General features: G+C 41.3%; 1 protein-coding gene across 5 annotated transcripts in view; it reads right to left on the reverse strand.

Moving 5' to 3' along the window:
* zzz3 (zinc finger, ZZ-type containing 3) overlaps positions 1-17,141 on the reverse strand; it is a 173,416-nt gene that overhangs the window by 120,843 nt on the left and 35,432 nt on the right. For 2 of the 5 annotated variants that reach the window (XM_063064726.1, XM_063064728.1), the window contains exon 2: positions 13,835-13,917. The exons of the other annotated variants lie outside the window; for them this stretch is intronic. The gene's annotated coding sequence lies outside the window, so the exon portion shown is untranslated. The remainder of the gene's footprint in view (positions 1-13,834; positions 13,918-17,141) is intronic. 5 annotated transcript variants of the gene reach the window in all.

Raw genomic sequence — 17,141 nt, forward strand, 5'->3', positions numbered from 1 at the left:
CCCACAATATATCTGCCTCTACCACCATTCCATGCTCCCACTACTGTGTACAAAAACTTAGCTCTGACACCAACCCCCCCCCCAACATATACTTTGCTCCAATTACCTTAAAACTATTCCCCCTCATATTAGCAATTTCCACCCTGGAAAAAAGTCTCTCTCTGTCCAGTGTATCAGTGCCTCTTAACATCTTGTACACATCAAAATACAAAGACTAAGGAACAACTTTAGTCGCTGTATACATTTTCATTTAATAGGAATTTGCTGTGCTGTGTTGGTGCTACATGCAACAAAAACAACATACAATGGTTATACAGAATTACATAAAAATAAAGTTAGAAGCATGGATATGGTATAAAATGTGTATAAATACACAAATACCAGCTTGTATTTACAATGTAAATAGCAATATAATAAGTGGTTTACAGTGACTGGGGTAATAGATAGAGGGGGTTGGAGGGGTTGCGGGGAGGGAGCTAACTAGAATGGTTGATCATTAACTGCCTGTGGGAAGAAACATTTAAGATGATGGGAAGTATTTGTCTCATTAGCTCTATAGCACTTTTTGGAAGAAGCATTTTTGAAAGCGCAGTTTGTGTTCCCTGCTGGCGTGTGCATGTGCGTGTCCACATACAGATATGCGGAAGTCTATACCGCAGATTTCCAAATGTCTTGGACCTCTTTGCTACTAGACCAAGACTGCACTTTGTCTAGTCTATATAATAACTGCAGTGCAATAGTGTAAAAATGATTTACGTACAGGTGTTTTCTATTCTTTAGAACTGAAGTGGGAGTCACAAGGGAGTGTCTAAAAAGGAATTCAGAGCTTCACTCCAAGAGCAGTTACATCTTAAAACAAATTCAGGAGCATCAGGAGGTCAGAAAAAACAAACTTGAAAGCCTGCCTTCTGTTTATCTGTAAATCCAGTTCCAAACCAAATCTTAATACCCTATGGGCAAGGTAGGAGGAGCAGTACACATATTTTGTCAATATCACCTAACATCAAGAAGCCAATACCTACGAAATGGAAGAGAACACTCGAAGAACAAAAATACAATTTAAAGGTAAACTTCCCTTGAAACATATGTCTTAACCTGGAAATTATCTCAAAGAGGACGATTCAAATGTTCCCAAACCACACCACGGATAAACTAGGAGATCCCCTAATCTAGGATTCTGTGATTCTGTAATTCAAATCAGGCAACTCTGGACTATACCCATCCTAACAGGCTCCAACATACCTGAATCCAGAGTCACCATTGTGGACAGAGTTGCAAGAAAAAGTTCGTGAACCCTTTGCAATTACCTGATTTTCTGTATTAATTACTCATAAAATGTGGTCTGAACTTCATCTAAGTCAGGGCATGAAGAAATACGGGGAGAAGGCAAAAAAAATCTTGGGGGTCAATGGATCTGTGTCAGACAGAATGCACAGGAATACAGGGAAATATGAGGAGGGAGGTGATGAAACCAGCATGAAGACCAGTGAGGATCTGAAGGGTGGAATAGCCTCTTCCTCTGTGGTTTTGTATTTATCTGACAACTTTAAGGTGCTGAATTATTTTTTTGAACCCACTTCTTACTTTCCGGGTTTTATTCAGTCAGTTGCATTTTCTCCACAATCATTCAGGCTGTGATTCTACCATCTTGTTAGGAAAGTGCTGAGGAGGGAGATCCCCACCCCACTCTACTCCATAAACTTTCATGATTGCATGACCAAATTCTGATCTAAATCTGAAATAATGATGAATCAGGGTACAGAAAGGAGCTAGAAAACTGAGGAACATGGTGTCAAGCTAACAACTTTTCCTTTAATGTCAGCAAAACAAAGAAATAGTCAATGACTTCAGGAAGAGAGGCAATACACATGTTCATAATTACATCAACAGTGCTGAGCTTGAAAGGGTTGGGAGCTTCAAGTTCCTAGGACTGAACATTACCAATAGCCTGTCCTGCTCCCATCACATTGATGTCACAGCCAAGAAAGCTCACAGTGCCTCTAAAGAAATCTGGCATGTCCTCTTTGACTCGCGCCAATTTTATTAATGTACCACAGAAAGCATTCTATCTGGATGCATCACAGCTTGATATGGCAATTGCTCTGCTCGTGACTGCAAGAAACCACAGAGAGTTGAGGACAAAGCTCAGAAAATCACAGAAACCAGTCCACCTCTCCATGGAACACATACTTCTCACTGCCTTGGTAAAGCAGCTGACATAATAAAAAAAACCCCACCCAAACCAAATATTCCTTCTTCTTCCCCTTCTCCAGTGGTATCAAAGGATATGATGAGAAAGTAGGCTGAGTAGGACCCAGGATCAGCCATGATGGAATGGCATAACAGACTTGATGGGCTAAATGGCCTAATTCTGCTCCTGTATTTTCTGGTTATGAGCAACACACATCAAAGTTGCTGGTGAACGCAGCAGGCCAGGCAGCATCTCTAGGAAGAGGTACAGTCGATGTTTCAGGCCGAGACCCTTCGTCAGGACTAACTGACGAAGGGTCTTGCCTGAAACGTCGACTGTACCTCTTCCTAGAGATACTGCCTGGCCTGCTGCGTTCACCAGCAACTTTGATGTGTGTTGCTTGAATTTCCAGCATCTGCAGAATTCCTGTTGTTTTTGTTCTTCTGGTTATGACATTGTTTATCGGCACTGCACTTTCTCTGTCACTCTAACACTTCATTCTGCACTCTGTTATTTTTTACATTAAACTACCTCAATGCACCGTTGAAATGAATGGGTCAGTGTGAATCTTATGCAAGACAAGTCTTTCACAGTACGTCAATAAATGACAATAATAAAGCAATCCTATTTCAATTCAAATAGAAGGTACCAGAATCACACCCAAAAAGGTCAGAAACATTTCAAGTTACAAGATTTTAGAAGGTGGGTGCTTTGGTGGTGGTGGGGAAGAGTGGACAGCCGGGACAAAGGGGCTTGTCAAAAAACAAGGAGATTTTCTGTTTTAATTGCAATTGTCAAATCCAGCATAGAAGGGAGGAGGGGGGAATGTAAGATTCCCACTCTGTAAGAAAAGCAGCCTTGGATTCACACGCACTGATTGTCAGCAATTAGGAAACATTACAATCTGCAAATGAAACGCTGCTAAGTAGCTCCCCAAAACAATCAACACCAACACTTAAAAATACTTACTGAAGGATCCAACAGAGACATGGGCTGAATGCCAAGCAAAAATTATAAGGCTGATCTGGAATATACTCCATTAGTTTATCCTCTCCCACCTTCTAATGAGGCCCAGTTAGCTGCCTGACAAGCAATTAGAAGAGAAAGCTTAAAAGATTCTTTCATTACAAATTTGTAGAATGAGTAAAACTTAATTTAAAACTGCAATTTCTTTCCAAATGAATCTAAATTGAAATAATGTGAAGAAAAATACTTAAAACGCTTCAGGACTTCCTTGCTGCATAATGTGGGTATATAAAGGATATCCATGCAGCTATGGAATGTATCACTATGCACTGCCCAGAACTGAAATGTACACTGGAATCCTAGCCATCTCCAAAAAAAAGTGTCAGCAGAGAGCTCAGAGCCAAGGCACAACCATATGAAACAGTAACTGCACAGTGAATGTTGGGAATTATTATTTAAATCCATTCATAATACCCTTCAGATTGAAATATAGCAGACTCTCTCCTGTCAGAAGGCAGACCGACTGTTTATTTCAGTTGGTGGCCAGTACCTCCTCTGCTTCCATAATGACTCCCACTTATCCCTTCTCTCCTCCCTCTGGTGCGTACCCTCCTTCGCTTTTTCCCATGCTCCACACTGATGTCCTTTCACATTCCTTTTTCCTTAGCCCTTTACCTTCTCTATCAATCACCCCCCAGCTTCTCACCCCATTTCCCCTAAACCACTCATTTCTTTCCCCCTAACCTGGTTTCACTTATCACCTTCAGGGGTTCCCAACCTGGGGTTCACGAACCCCTCGGATAATGGTGGAGGTCCATGGCATAAAAAACGTTATGAACCCCTGCAGAATACAGCTTGCACTTTTCCCCCTACCCCACACCTAATATTTTGGCTTCTTTCCCCTTCCCTTCCAGTCCTGAGGAAGGGTCACAGCCTGAAACGTTGACTGTTTATTTCCCTCCATAGCTGCTGCCTGACCCGCTGAGTTCCTCCAGCATCTTGTGTGTGGTCCTTCACCGTTCCCCCTCTTATATCACAAAGTATGAGCAAGCTGCACTCTGAAAAACAGCTGTTTTATTGCACATTTTTAAATATCAAAGAATGTCATTGTTGAGTTATCATAAATCCTGCCAGCAGTCGTTAATCTTTCTGATGATCTTCCTCTTAAGCCACAAAAGGGTCTTTTAAACAATGCACAATAAGTGTTTATTATTTGTTTACTTTTACACATAAATCTGCTTGTAGTGACAATGTCACTTTTATTTTATTTATTTAGAGATAACATATGGTACAGGCCCTTCCAGCCTAACATGCCACCCAGCAATCCACTGATTCAATCAGAGCCGAATCACAGGACCAATTTACAATAACCACAGACTAACCAGTATGTCTTTGGACTGTGGGAGGAAACTGGAGCACCAGGAGGAAACCCACATGCACACGAGAACAACATACAAACTTCCTTACAAAGGACACATAACCAGAACCCCAACCTCTGATGTCCCAATCTGTAATAGTGTTGCGCTCACTGCTAGGCTACCATGGCTACTACCTTGAATACTGTGGAAAATTCAATCAATTTTCTTTTTAACAGTTCTTCATTTTCCTTCCACATCAAATCTGATTTTATTTCAAGCATTCCTGTTTCTTTCAATGTCTGGCTCACAAGCTTCCATTGTGTCACTATTTCACTTTCTTTCCCAACACTGTAAAAATCCATCATCTCTCTTGTATTTGTGTCTGAGCAAAAGCTGCCACAAAGTTGGTAGTTCTCGTGTCTCCACCAAGCTATAGTTCGAAGTCTGACGTTAGACAGCAGTGTGCAAAATTTAGGATAACACTCCAGTGCAGCCCTATAAGGTTTTTTCTTTAGCGAGAATTTTGTGTACAAGATACTTTGAGGCATAGATCGAGTTGATAGCCAGAGACTTTCTCCCAGAGCAGAAATGGCTAACATAAGGGGCATAATTTTAAGGTGATTGGAGGAAAGTATAGGGGGGGATGTCTGAGATGGTTTATCTTTACATAGTGGTGATTGCTTGGACAATCTGCCAGGGGTAATGGTAAAGGCAGACATATTCATCATCATTATGTGCCACGTCATATGACAAGGGCGAACATAGTTTTTGACTCTGATTGTTCTTAGCAAATTTTTCTACAGAAGTGGTTTGCCATTGCCTTTTTCTGGACAGTGATTTCACAAGATGGGTGAGCCCCGCCATTATCAATACCCTTCAGAGATTGTCTACCAGGCATCAGTGGTGACATAACCAAGACTCCAAGAAACTCTTAAGATAGGCACATGAATGATAGAAATATGGAGGGTTATATAGGAGAAGGGTTAGATTGATCATAGAGAAGTAGGTTAAAAGGTTGGCACAACATTGTGGGCGTAAGGCCTATACTGTGCTGTGATGTTCTACGTTCTAACTTGCCTGGTGATCAGCCTATAAAATCAATGTTTATCAAAATCCTGGAGGATTCCTGCTCCTCCTGCCTCTTCCACCTATCCTGCAGGATAGAAACACACATCAATCACTGGAGTGCTAACGTTGCATTCATTGTTCAGGCATTGGAGAAGTCCCACATACTGTCACTTAGGTCTCTGCTCTTCAGAGTTAGTGATACTTAAAGAGGGGGAGATTGTGCTGCTCCAGTCTTATCAGTTCCAACCACTGTGCCAGTCAAAAAAATCATCATGGGTTTGAATCAGAATGCTTATTGAAGAACCAAGAGTGATCCAATTCTCTCTATGAAACAACAAAAGTACTTCATTCTTATCCCCCTCCCTGTCACTCAAAGCCTGCAATTTACCGAATGACATTATTAAGTGAAGCAAGAAGAAACTAGAACTAATCCTAAATAGTACAACAGAGACTGGATTGCTATGGCTCTGTAGTTAGACAATTGATGGTCCACATAGACAGGGATTATTTCTGTACTGTCATGGCCTAATGATTCTCTTCATGGTCCTTCATTACATTCAGTCACCTGTATCATATTCATAGCACACTGAATTTTTTTCAAAAAAGCCTTGTACATTAACCAAGAGATAGGAAATGATCCAAAAATATTAACTACAATGAAGAAATGTAGATGGTCATTTTGGATCATTTTCCATATATAGCATTAAGTTATATTATTTATCATTTATTCATATTGCCTCTCAGCAAAGTTACCCTAATTTGCATTTTCCAAGGAGTGAGCCATGCAAATATTCATAAAAATTCATAAGCATTTGAATAAAGGATTTTCATTGAAAACAACCATCAATGTAAGGACACTGGAAGTTTAGAAAGCAATGGTTGCATGAAGACAATTTAGTTAATCAGTTAATCTTTCTTTCCAGTTATCGAGTTCAAATATTAAGCCAAGCTTTCCCTTGAAGTCAAACTCTAGTTCAATCTCAGCTGATCACCATGTGATCCTCGCCCAAAATGGTAAGGCATGCATAGCCAGAAGAAATCACTACTTTGCAATCTGACATCCTAATCTGGGAGAATGTTCTTCACGTCCGTAATCTAGAGATAAAGGCGTAATCTTGCAGCCATCCCCATCCCCAACTTTCATTCAAATATAACGAGGTAAGACCCTTAACAGTGTTGATGAGCAGAGGGATCTCAAATCCAAGTTCATATCTCCTTGGAAGTGGCTACAAAGGTTGACAGGGTGGTTAAGAAGGCATGTGGCATGCATGCTTTACTAACCCAGGCACTAAACTCAAAAGTCAGGAAGGTACATTGCAGCTTTATAAAACTCTAGTTAGACCACGTCTGACGTACTGCTTACAGTTCTGGCTGCCTGGCCGCCCTGTTATAGGAAGGATATCAAGGCTTTGGACAGAGGTTTACCAGGATGCTCCCTGGATTAGAGGACATGCGTGATAATAAGAGTTTAGACAAACTTGGATTGTTTACTCTGGAGCAACAGAGGCTGAAAGGAGATCTGATAGGTTTATAATATTATGAGAGACAGAGGTAACAGTTAGCATCTTTTTCCAGGGTTGAACTGTTTAATACCACAGGGCATGCAGTTAAGGTGGGAGGGGAGTGGTAATTTTAAAGAAAATGCGAGGGGCCTTTTTCTCCCCCATGAGCGCCTGCAATGGTGGTAGAGGCAGATGCAGTAAAGAATTTTAAGATATATTTAGATAGGCACATAAATGTGAGGAAAATGGAAGGATATGGACATTGAGTAGGCAGAAGGGATTAATTTAGTCGGCTATTTGATTACAAATTTAATTGGTTCGGCACAGCACTGTGGGCCAAAGGGCCTGTTCCTGTGTTGTACTCTTCAATGTCCTATCCCAACCCAGTCGGAAGAACGCACACCAGTCCTCAAAGGGTCGACAGTGGAAATGGTGAGCAGCTTCAAGTTTCTGGGTGTAAACATCTCTGAATGTGTATTCTGGCCCAACATACAAAGAAGGCATGCCAACAACTACACTTCATTAAGGGTTTGAGGAGATCTGGTATGTCATCAAACGCTCTGGCAAATTTCTACAGATGTACTATGGAGACTATTCTGACTGGTTGCACAGGTACGGAGGCACAAGATCAGAAAAGGCTGCAGAACATTGTAAACTTAGCCAGCTACATCATGGGCAGTAGCCTCCCCATCATCAAGGACATTTTCAAAGGTCATTGCTCAAGATGGCTACATCCATCACTACGGACCCTCACAATCCAGGACAATCCCCGAAGACTGACTCTCAATGTTTTAGGAACAACTTCTTCCCCTCTGCCATCACTAAACTCTTCTCAGGCTTCTAGCCGGGTATAGTCTGTAACCAGCTGGAAGCCTTAGAAGAGTTTATTTGTCACATACACACCTGGAAAGCACGAGATGCTTTTTCACTACCTCACTATTTCGTTCTCTTTTTGCACTCATGGTCAATTTATTAGGCACACCTGCTCTAAAATGCATATTATCTAATCAGCCAATCATATGGCACCAACTCAATGCATAAAAGCATGCAGACGTGGTCACGAGATTTAGTTGTTCTGACCAAACATCAGAATAGTGAAAAAATATTAACAAATTTCACATCACATGCCGGTGATAATAAACCTGATTCTGATTCTGAAATGTGATCCAAATCACTTTGATCTTGGAATGATTGATGGTGCTAGACGGGCTGGTTTATGTATGTCAGAAACTGCTGGCCTTTTGGGATTTTCATGCACAAGAGTCCTTAGAGCAGGGGTTCCCAACCTTTTTGTTAATGCCATGGACAAACACCATTAAGCAAGGGGTCCATGGAGTTTACAGAGAATAGCGTGAAAAATAAAAAAAACATCCAGTCAGTGGGTGAAAATGCCCTCTTAGTGAAAGAGTTCAGCAGAGAATGGCCAGACTGGTTCAAGCTGACAGAGGTGACTGTAACTCAGCTAAGCAGCATTACAACAATGGTGTGCAGAAGTGCATCTCTGAATGCACATGTCAAACCTTGCAGTGGATAGGCCACAGCAGCAATTTTTTTTATATATGTGTTAAGCAAACATAGGTGATGCACAACCCAGTGCATGCGACTATTAAACCACAAGGCAAACTGGATATGGCTTACACAGGGGCAGCAGTTAACTATGAATCACATTGTCAAGTTCACCAGTGGTGAGACTCATCATCAACAATGATGAGATGCCCTAGACAGAAGAGCTGGAAGAGCTCAAGGCCTGGTGCCAGGCAAATAATCACTTCCTCAGTATCAATGTCAACAAGACAAAGGAGATGGTCATCAACTTCAGAATAACTCACACCACTCACAACCCTCTTTACATCAGCAGCACATCAGTGGAAACTGCAAGCAGTTTCAAGCTCTTGAGACTGCATTATCTCACACAACCTCTCGTGGTTCGAGACCACATTCAGCACAACAGGGAAGCTCACCGAGAGCTTAACTTTCCAAGGAGGCTGAAGAGAGTTGAGCTATGCACGTCCGTACTCATGTCAATCTACAGCTGCGCAGTACAGAACATCGTAACCAGCTGTGTAGTACAGAAACTGGACTGCAGCAGACAGGAAGGCTCTACAACGGACAATCAAAACTGCCAAAGCATCACCAGCCTACCCACCATCAAGGATGGGTGTGAGGGTGTGTCTGTCTGTCCCACTCCATTCAGGAAGGAGGCTATGTAGTATCCACGTCATGACTACCAGACTAAAAATTACGGTAATTACTTTCCCCAAGCAACAATACCTCCACTCACTAACCCACTCCTCCATACCCCCAACCACCACTACTTTATCATTTCCAGTCAGTCACCTTGCATCACTTTATGTACATATAATCTAGATATACAAGCTATCTTATGTATTTATATATAGTTTATTAATTATTGTACTCTTTTTCTTATTAGGATTTTGTGTTGCATCAGACCCAGAGTAACAACTAATTTGTTCCCTTTTACACTTGTGTACTGGAAATGCCATTAACAATCTTGAATCTTGGACTCTATGCAAAGTTGGTGAACTATGGGTATTGTTGATACGAGAGATCCAGTCAGCCTCATTCACTGTTAGATCACTGGCAGTCCCAGATAGGCAGGAAGGCAGAGGGGGCAGCATTACTCTGCTGTAAAAAATGAAATCAAAATCATTAAAAAGAGGTAACATAGAGTTGGAAGGTATTTGAATCGTCGTAGATAGAGCTGAAGAACTGCAAAGCTAAAAAGAATGATGGCATTTGTATACAGAACCCCAAACAGTAGTAAGGATGTGGCCTACAAATTACGATGGGAGATAGTAAATGCCAAAAGGGCACTGTTACAATAATCATGGGGGACTTCAATATGCAAGCAGATTGGGAAAATCATGTTGGTGCTGGATTACAGGAGGGGAAATTTCTAAAGTGCCTATGAGATGGCTTTTTAGAGCAGCTTGTGGTTGAGCCCACTACAGGATCAGCTATTCTGGATTGGGTTTGTGCAATGAACCAAAATTCATTAGAGATCTTAAGGTAAAATAACTCTTATGGCCGAGTAATCATAATTTGATTGAATTCACCCTGAAATTTCAGATGTATCAGTATTACAGTGGAGTAATGGGAATTACAGAGGCATGAGAGAAGAGTTGGCCAGAATTGATTGAAAAAGAATACTGGCAGGGATGACAGCAGAGCAGCAATGGTTGGAATTTCCGGAAGCAAATCAGAAGGTACAGAATATATACATCCCAAAGAGGAAGTAGTATTCCAAAAGAAAGGTGACACAACCATGGCAAATAAGAGAACACAAAGCCAACACAAAAGCCAGAGGGCATATAATAGGGAAAAAATTAGTGCATAGTTAGAGGTTTGGGAAGCTTTTAAAAACCAATAGAAGGCAATTAAAAAGTCATAAACAAGGTAAAAAATGGAATACGATAGTAAGTAAACCAATAATATTAAATAAGATACCAAAAGTTTCTTCAAATACATAAATTGTAAAACAGAGGCGAGAATGGAAATCAGACTGCTGGAAAATGATGCTCGAGAGGTAGTAATGGGGGACAACGAAATGACAGATAAACTGTATAAGTATTTTGCATCAGTCTTCACTGTGAAAGACACTAGCAATATGGTGGAAGTTCCAGGTGTCAGGGGGAATGAAGTGTGTGAAGTTACCATAACGAGGGAGAAGGTTCTTGGGAAACTGAAAGGCCTGAAGATAGACAAGTCACCTAGACCTGATGGTGTACACCCCAGAGTTCTGAGAAAGCTGGCTGAAGAGATCGTGAAGGCATTAGTATTGATCTTTCAAGAATCATTAGATTCTGCAATGGTTTCAGAAGACTGGAAAATTGCAAATGTCACTCCACTCTTCAAGAAAGAGAGAGGCAGAAGAAAGGAAATTATAGGTCACTTAGTCTGACTTTAGTGGTTGGGAAGATGTTGGAGTTGATTATTAAGGATGAGGTCTCAGGGTACTTGGAGGCCGACAATAAAATAGGCCATAGTCAACATGGTTTCCTCAAGGGAAAATCATGCCTGCCAAATCTGTAGGAATTCTTTGAAGAAATAACAAGCAGGATAGACAAAGGAGAATTGGTTGATGTTGTGTACTTGGATTTTCAGAAGGCCTTTGGTGCCAGACATGAGGCTGCTTAACCAGTAACAAGCCCATGGCTTTACAGGAAAGATTCTAACATGGATAAAGCAGTGGCTGATTGGCAGAAGGCAAAGAGTGGGAATAAAGGGAGCTTTTTCTGGTTGACTGGCCATGCTCCACAGGGGTCTGTGTTGGGACAGATTCTTTTTACGTTATATGATTTTACATCAATAACTTGGATAAGGAATTGATAGTTTTATTGCAAAATTTGCGGAGAATATGAAGATAGGTGGAGCTGCAGGTCGTTTTAAGGAAGTAGAAAGGCGACAAAAGAACTTAGATTAGGAGAAAATGGAATATAGTGTCAGGAAGTTTATGGTCATGCATTTTAGTAGAAAAAAATGGAAGGGTTGACCATTTTTTTAAAATGGAGAGAAAATATAAAAAACTGATGTGCAAAGGGACTTGGGAGTCCTTGTGCAGGCTTCCCTAAAGGTTGATTTGCAGGTTTGAGTCTGTAGTGGGGAAGGCAAATGCAATGTTAGCATTCATTTCAAGAGGACTAGAAAATAAAAGGATGTAATGTTGAGGCTTTATAAAGCACTGGTGAGGCCTCACTTGGAATATTGTGAGCAGGTTTGGGCACCTTATCTTAGAAAGGATGTGCTGAAACAGGAAAGGGTTCAAAGGAGGCTTGCAAAAACGATTCCAGGATTGAATGGCTTGCATATGAAGAGCGTTTGATAGCTCTAGGCCTGTATTCACCAGAATTCATAAGAATGAGGGGTGACCTCATTGAAACCTATAAAATAGTGATAAGACTTGGAGTGGCTGTGGAGAGGACATTTCCTATGGTGGGAGTCTAAGACCAGAGGACACAGCCTCAGAATAGAGAGGCATCCTTTTAGAACAGAGATGAGGAGAAATTCCTTTAGCTAGAGCAGTGAATCTCTGCAATTCTTTGCACAGGCCGCTGTGGAGGCCAAACCTTTATGTATACTTAATGCACAGATTGACAGGTTCTTGATTGGTCAGGGCATAAACAGATATGGGGAGAAGGCATGAGATTGGGCCTGAGAAAAAAATTGGATCCACCGTGATGAAATAGCAGAACAGACTCAATGGGCCAAATAGCCTAATTCTACTCCTATATCTTGTGGTCTTATACCCTGAAAAGGGGTTGATAGAGAGAAAAGGCGATCCTGTTCTACCGATGGTCCGTGTCTGTAATTATATATAAAATTACAGACAACAAATTTATCATATATAGACACTGTATATTATACAAACGTACATTAAATGTACTATATAGAGCATTCTAGCAACATTTTCATCACATTTAAACACTGAATTTTGCGGGAATCTGACGTCTGGAAAGAGATACTTGCAATGATGAAGGCAAAATTCCAGAATCAGAACTATTATAATATAATCTGCCTTAGTCATTGGAAGAACCCTTTTCTCTTCAAAACAACACAACGGGGTCTTCTTTGTCCATACAAGAAAACAGGTGGGACTTCGGTACATCACATCACACTAAAAAGATGGCAGTACGGCATCAATGAAGTATTGAACATGGAGCTTAATGCACAACTTCTCTGTTTCAGAAGGGAGAATCTCAAAGTTGTATAATGTATACATACTTTGACAATACGTAAATGTACTTTGTTACCATTCAGACATAGCCAACAGAGAAGCGAGATCACGCCTTTTCATATTCCAAATTTTTTTTTGGATTAATCACTGCTTTTGTAACGCAGCTAATATTTGACAATATTTCTGCACAAAAGACTGTTAAAGTTGTGTAGACAAAGCCAACAAAAACAATGAAGGAAGACTTCATACAGAAACAAGAATTACTTATCCAGAAGATACAAGTGGGCCTAAACTATACTAAGTTCAAAGTAAATTTTATTACCAGAATACCTGTATATCACCACATACAACTCTGAGATTCATTTTTCTGCAGGCATACTCAGGAAATCTATAGAATAGTAACAATACAGGATCAAGGAAAGACCAACCAGAAGACAACAAACTGTGCAAATACAAATATAAATAAATAGCAATAAATAATGAGAACACGAGATAACAAGAGTCCCTAAAGTGAGATCGTTGGTTGTGGGTACATCTCAAAGGATGGGCAAATGAGTGAAGCTATCCCCTTTTGTTCAAAATCCTAACGGTTGTGGGGTAGAAACTGTTCTTGAACCTGGTGGTGTGAGTCCTGAGGCTCCTGTACCTTCTACCTGATGGTAAAAACAAGAAGAAAACATGGTCTGGGTGGTGAGGACCCTTTGATGATGGATGCTGCTTTTCTACAACAGTGTTTCATGTTGATGTGCTCAATGGCTGGAAGGACTTTACCCATGATGTACTGGGCCAAATCCACTACATTTTGTAGGATTTTCTGTTCAAAGGCACTGACGTTTCCATATGGATATTGTGAGAACATGACCTCACTCAGTTCTACATTTGCTGTTAATAGCCTGCTGACACACACGATCCAAACAGAAATCAGTAAGGCACTGCAGGATGCCAGTGGGACTACATCCTATCAAGAATATTTATTTTTAATGATTTATGATAATAAAGAAGTTTCACAACTATCAGTTTAATCTTCTTAGAAAGAAATGCCTCTGGGACCCACCTGAACAATTTCCAGGCATCCCAGGAGAAGCGTAGGTGTCCCTGGACCCCGGTTAACGAAAGCTCTTGCAAAGTCCAGCTTTCCTGTCACAAGTTGCAAAAAAAGAGAAACTTGCATTTATATAGCACCTTGCACAACCTCAGGATCCCCAAAGTGCCGGCAGAGTCGATGAAGTACTTTTGAAGCAAAGTTACTGAGGCCAATTTATTTAGTGACTGGTCATGCAAACAATAATGTTCTAACATACAAATAACCTGTCTTTACAACTCAAGGAACAAATGTAAGGTAGGACATCAAGATAACTCCCCTGCTTTTCTTCAAAACAGTGCCAAAGAAACTTTTACATCCAACTTTGGAAGGAGGTATGGTCTCTGTTGAAAGGCTCATCATTTCTGGATGGAATTTGTGCATTCTCATTCTCAGGAAACAGTGCTACCTAAACTACAAAAGCACACACCTTGGAGAAAAATGGCAGAGCTGAACAAAGCAATTCCAGATTTTAACTCAGTGGTCCAGGACCCCAGACCCACTACCTACGGGTTTCTTAACTTGCAGAGAAGGTTGGACAGGAATCACTTGGCAAATCCTCATTAATTTTGCCAAACATCTGATGTATTCTGAGGTATACAAAATAGACAATAGACAATAGGTGCAGGAGTAGGCCATTCGCCCCATCGAGCCAGCACCACCATTCACTGTGATCATGACTGATCATCCACAATCAGTACCCCGTTCCTGCCTTCTCCCCATATCCCTATACTCCGCTATCATTAAGAGCGCTATTTAACTCTTTCTTGAAAGCATCCAGAGAATTGGCCTCCACTGCCTTCTGAGGCAGAGCATTCCACAGATCCACAACTCTCTGGGTGAAAAAGTTTTTCCTCAGCTCCGTTCTAAATGGCCTACCCCTTATTCTTAAACTATGGCCTTTGGTTCTGGACTCCCCCAACATCGTGAACATGTTTCCTGCCTCTAATGTGTCCAATCCCTTAATAATCAGATCTCCTCTCATCCTTCTAAATTCCAGTGTATACAAGCCCAGTCGCTCCAATCTTTCAACATATGACAGTCCCACCATCCCCAGAATTAACCTCGTGAACCTCCACTGCACTACCTCAATAGCAAGAATGTCCTTCCTCAAATTTGGAGGCCAATACTGTACACAATACTCCAGGCGTGGTCTCACCAGGGCCCTGTACAACTGCAGAAGGACCTCTTTGCTCCTATACTCAACTCCCCTTGTTATGAAGGTCAACATGCCATTAGTTTTCTTCACTGCCTGCTGTACCTGCATGCTTACTTTCAGTGACTGATGAACAAGGACACCTAGATCTCGTTGTACTTCCCCTTTTCCTAACTTGTCACCATTCAAATAGTAATCTGCCTTCCTGTTCTTGCCACCAAAGTGGATAACCTCACATTTATTCACATTAATCTGCATCTGCCATGCATCTGCCCACTCACCCAACCTGTCCAAGACATCCTGCATTATCTCAACATCCTCCACACATTTCACACTGCCACCCAGCTTTGTGGCATCTGCAAATTTGCTAATGTCACCCTTAATCCCCTCATCTAACTCATTAATGTATATTGTAAATAGCTGCGGTCCCAGCACCGAGCCTTGTGGTACCCCACTAGTCACCACCTGCCATTCTGAAAGGGACCCGTTAATCCCTACTCTTTGTTTCCTGTCTGCCAACCAATTTTCTATCCATGTCAGTACCCTACCCCTAATACCATGTGCTCTAATTTTGCCCATTGATCTCCCATGTGGGACCATATCAAAGGCTTTCTGAAAGTCCAGGTACACTACATCCACTGACTCTCCCTTGTCCATTTTCATAGTTACATCCTCAAAAAATTCCAGAAGATTAGACAAGCATGATTTCCCCTTCGTAAGTCCACGCTGACTTGGACCAATCCTATTACTGCTATCCAAATGTGCCGCTATTTCATCCTTTATAATTGACTCCAGCATCTTCCCCACCACTGATGTCAGGCTAACTGGTCTATAATTCCCTGTTTTCTCTCTCCCTCCTTTCTTAAAAAGTGGAATAACATTAGCTACCCTCCAGTCCTCAGGAACTGATCCTGAATCTATAGAACATGGGAAATAATTACCAATGCGTCCACGATTTCTAGAGCCACCTCCTTTAAGTACCCTGGGGTGCAGACTATCAGGCCCTGGGGATTTATCAGCCTTCAGTCCCATCAGTCTATCCAACACCATTTTCTGCCTAATGTGAATCTCCTTCAGTTCCTCCATTACCCTAGGTCCTCCAGCCACTATTACATCTGGGAGATTGTTTGTATCTTCCCTAGTGAAGACAGATCCAAAGTACCTGTTCAACTCATCTGCCATTTCCTTGTTCCCCATAATAAATTCACCCGTTTCTGTCTTCAAGGGTCCAACTTTGGTCTCAACTAATTTTTTCCTCTTCACATACCTAAAGAAGCTTTTACTATCCTCCTTTATATTCTTGGTTAGCTTGCCTTCGTATCTCATCGTTTCTCCCCATATTGCCTTTTTAGTTATCCACTGTTGCTCTTTAAAAGCTTCCCAATACTCTGGCTTCCCGCTCATCTTTGCTATATTATACTTCTTCTCTTTTATTTTTATACTGTCCTTGACTTCCTTTGTCAGCCACGGTCACCCCTTACTTCCCTTAGAATCTTTCTTCCTCTTTGGAATGAACTGATCTTGCACCTTCTGTGTTATTCCCAGAAATACCTGCCATTGTTGTTCCACTATCATCCCTGCTAGGGTATCTTTCCAGTTAACTTTGGCCAGCTCCTCCCTCATGGCTCCATAGTCCCATTTGTTCAACTGCAATACTGACACTTCCGATTTTCCCTTCTCCCTCTCAAATTGTAGATTAAAACATATCATATTATGGTCACTACCTCCTAATGGCTCCTTTACTTCGAGTTCCCTTATCAAATCAGGTTCATTACACAACACTAAATCCGGAATTGCCTACTCCCTGGTAGGTTCCAGTCCAAGTTGCTCTAAGAATCCATCTTGGAGGCACTCCACAAACTCTCTTTCTTGGAGTCCAGTACCAACCTGATTTTCCCTGTCTACCTGCATGTTAAAATCCCCCATAACAACCACAGCATAACCTTTGCGACATGCCAATTTTAACTCTTGATTCAACTTGCACCCTATATCCATAAAATGAAGGGTATTGATGGGGTAAATGCAAGCAGGCTGCATCCACTGAGACTAGAACTAGGTAGATTAATAGTTCAGCACGGACCAGATGGGCCAAAGAGCCTGTCCCTGTACTACAGTGTTCTATGT

Source organism: Mobula hypostoma, chromosome 12 (assembly GCF_963921235.1).
Source record: "Mobula hypostoma chromosome 12, sMobHyp1.1, whole genome shotgun sequence".
NCBI lineage: Eukaryota > Metazoa > Chordata > Chondrichthyes > Myliobatiformes > Myliobatidae > Mobula > Mobula hypostoma.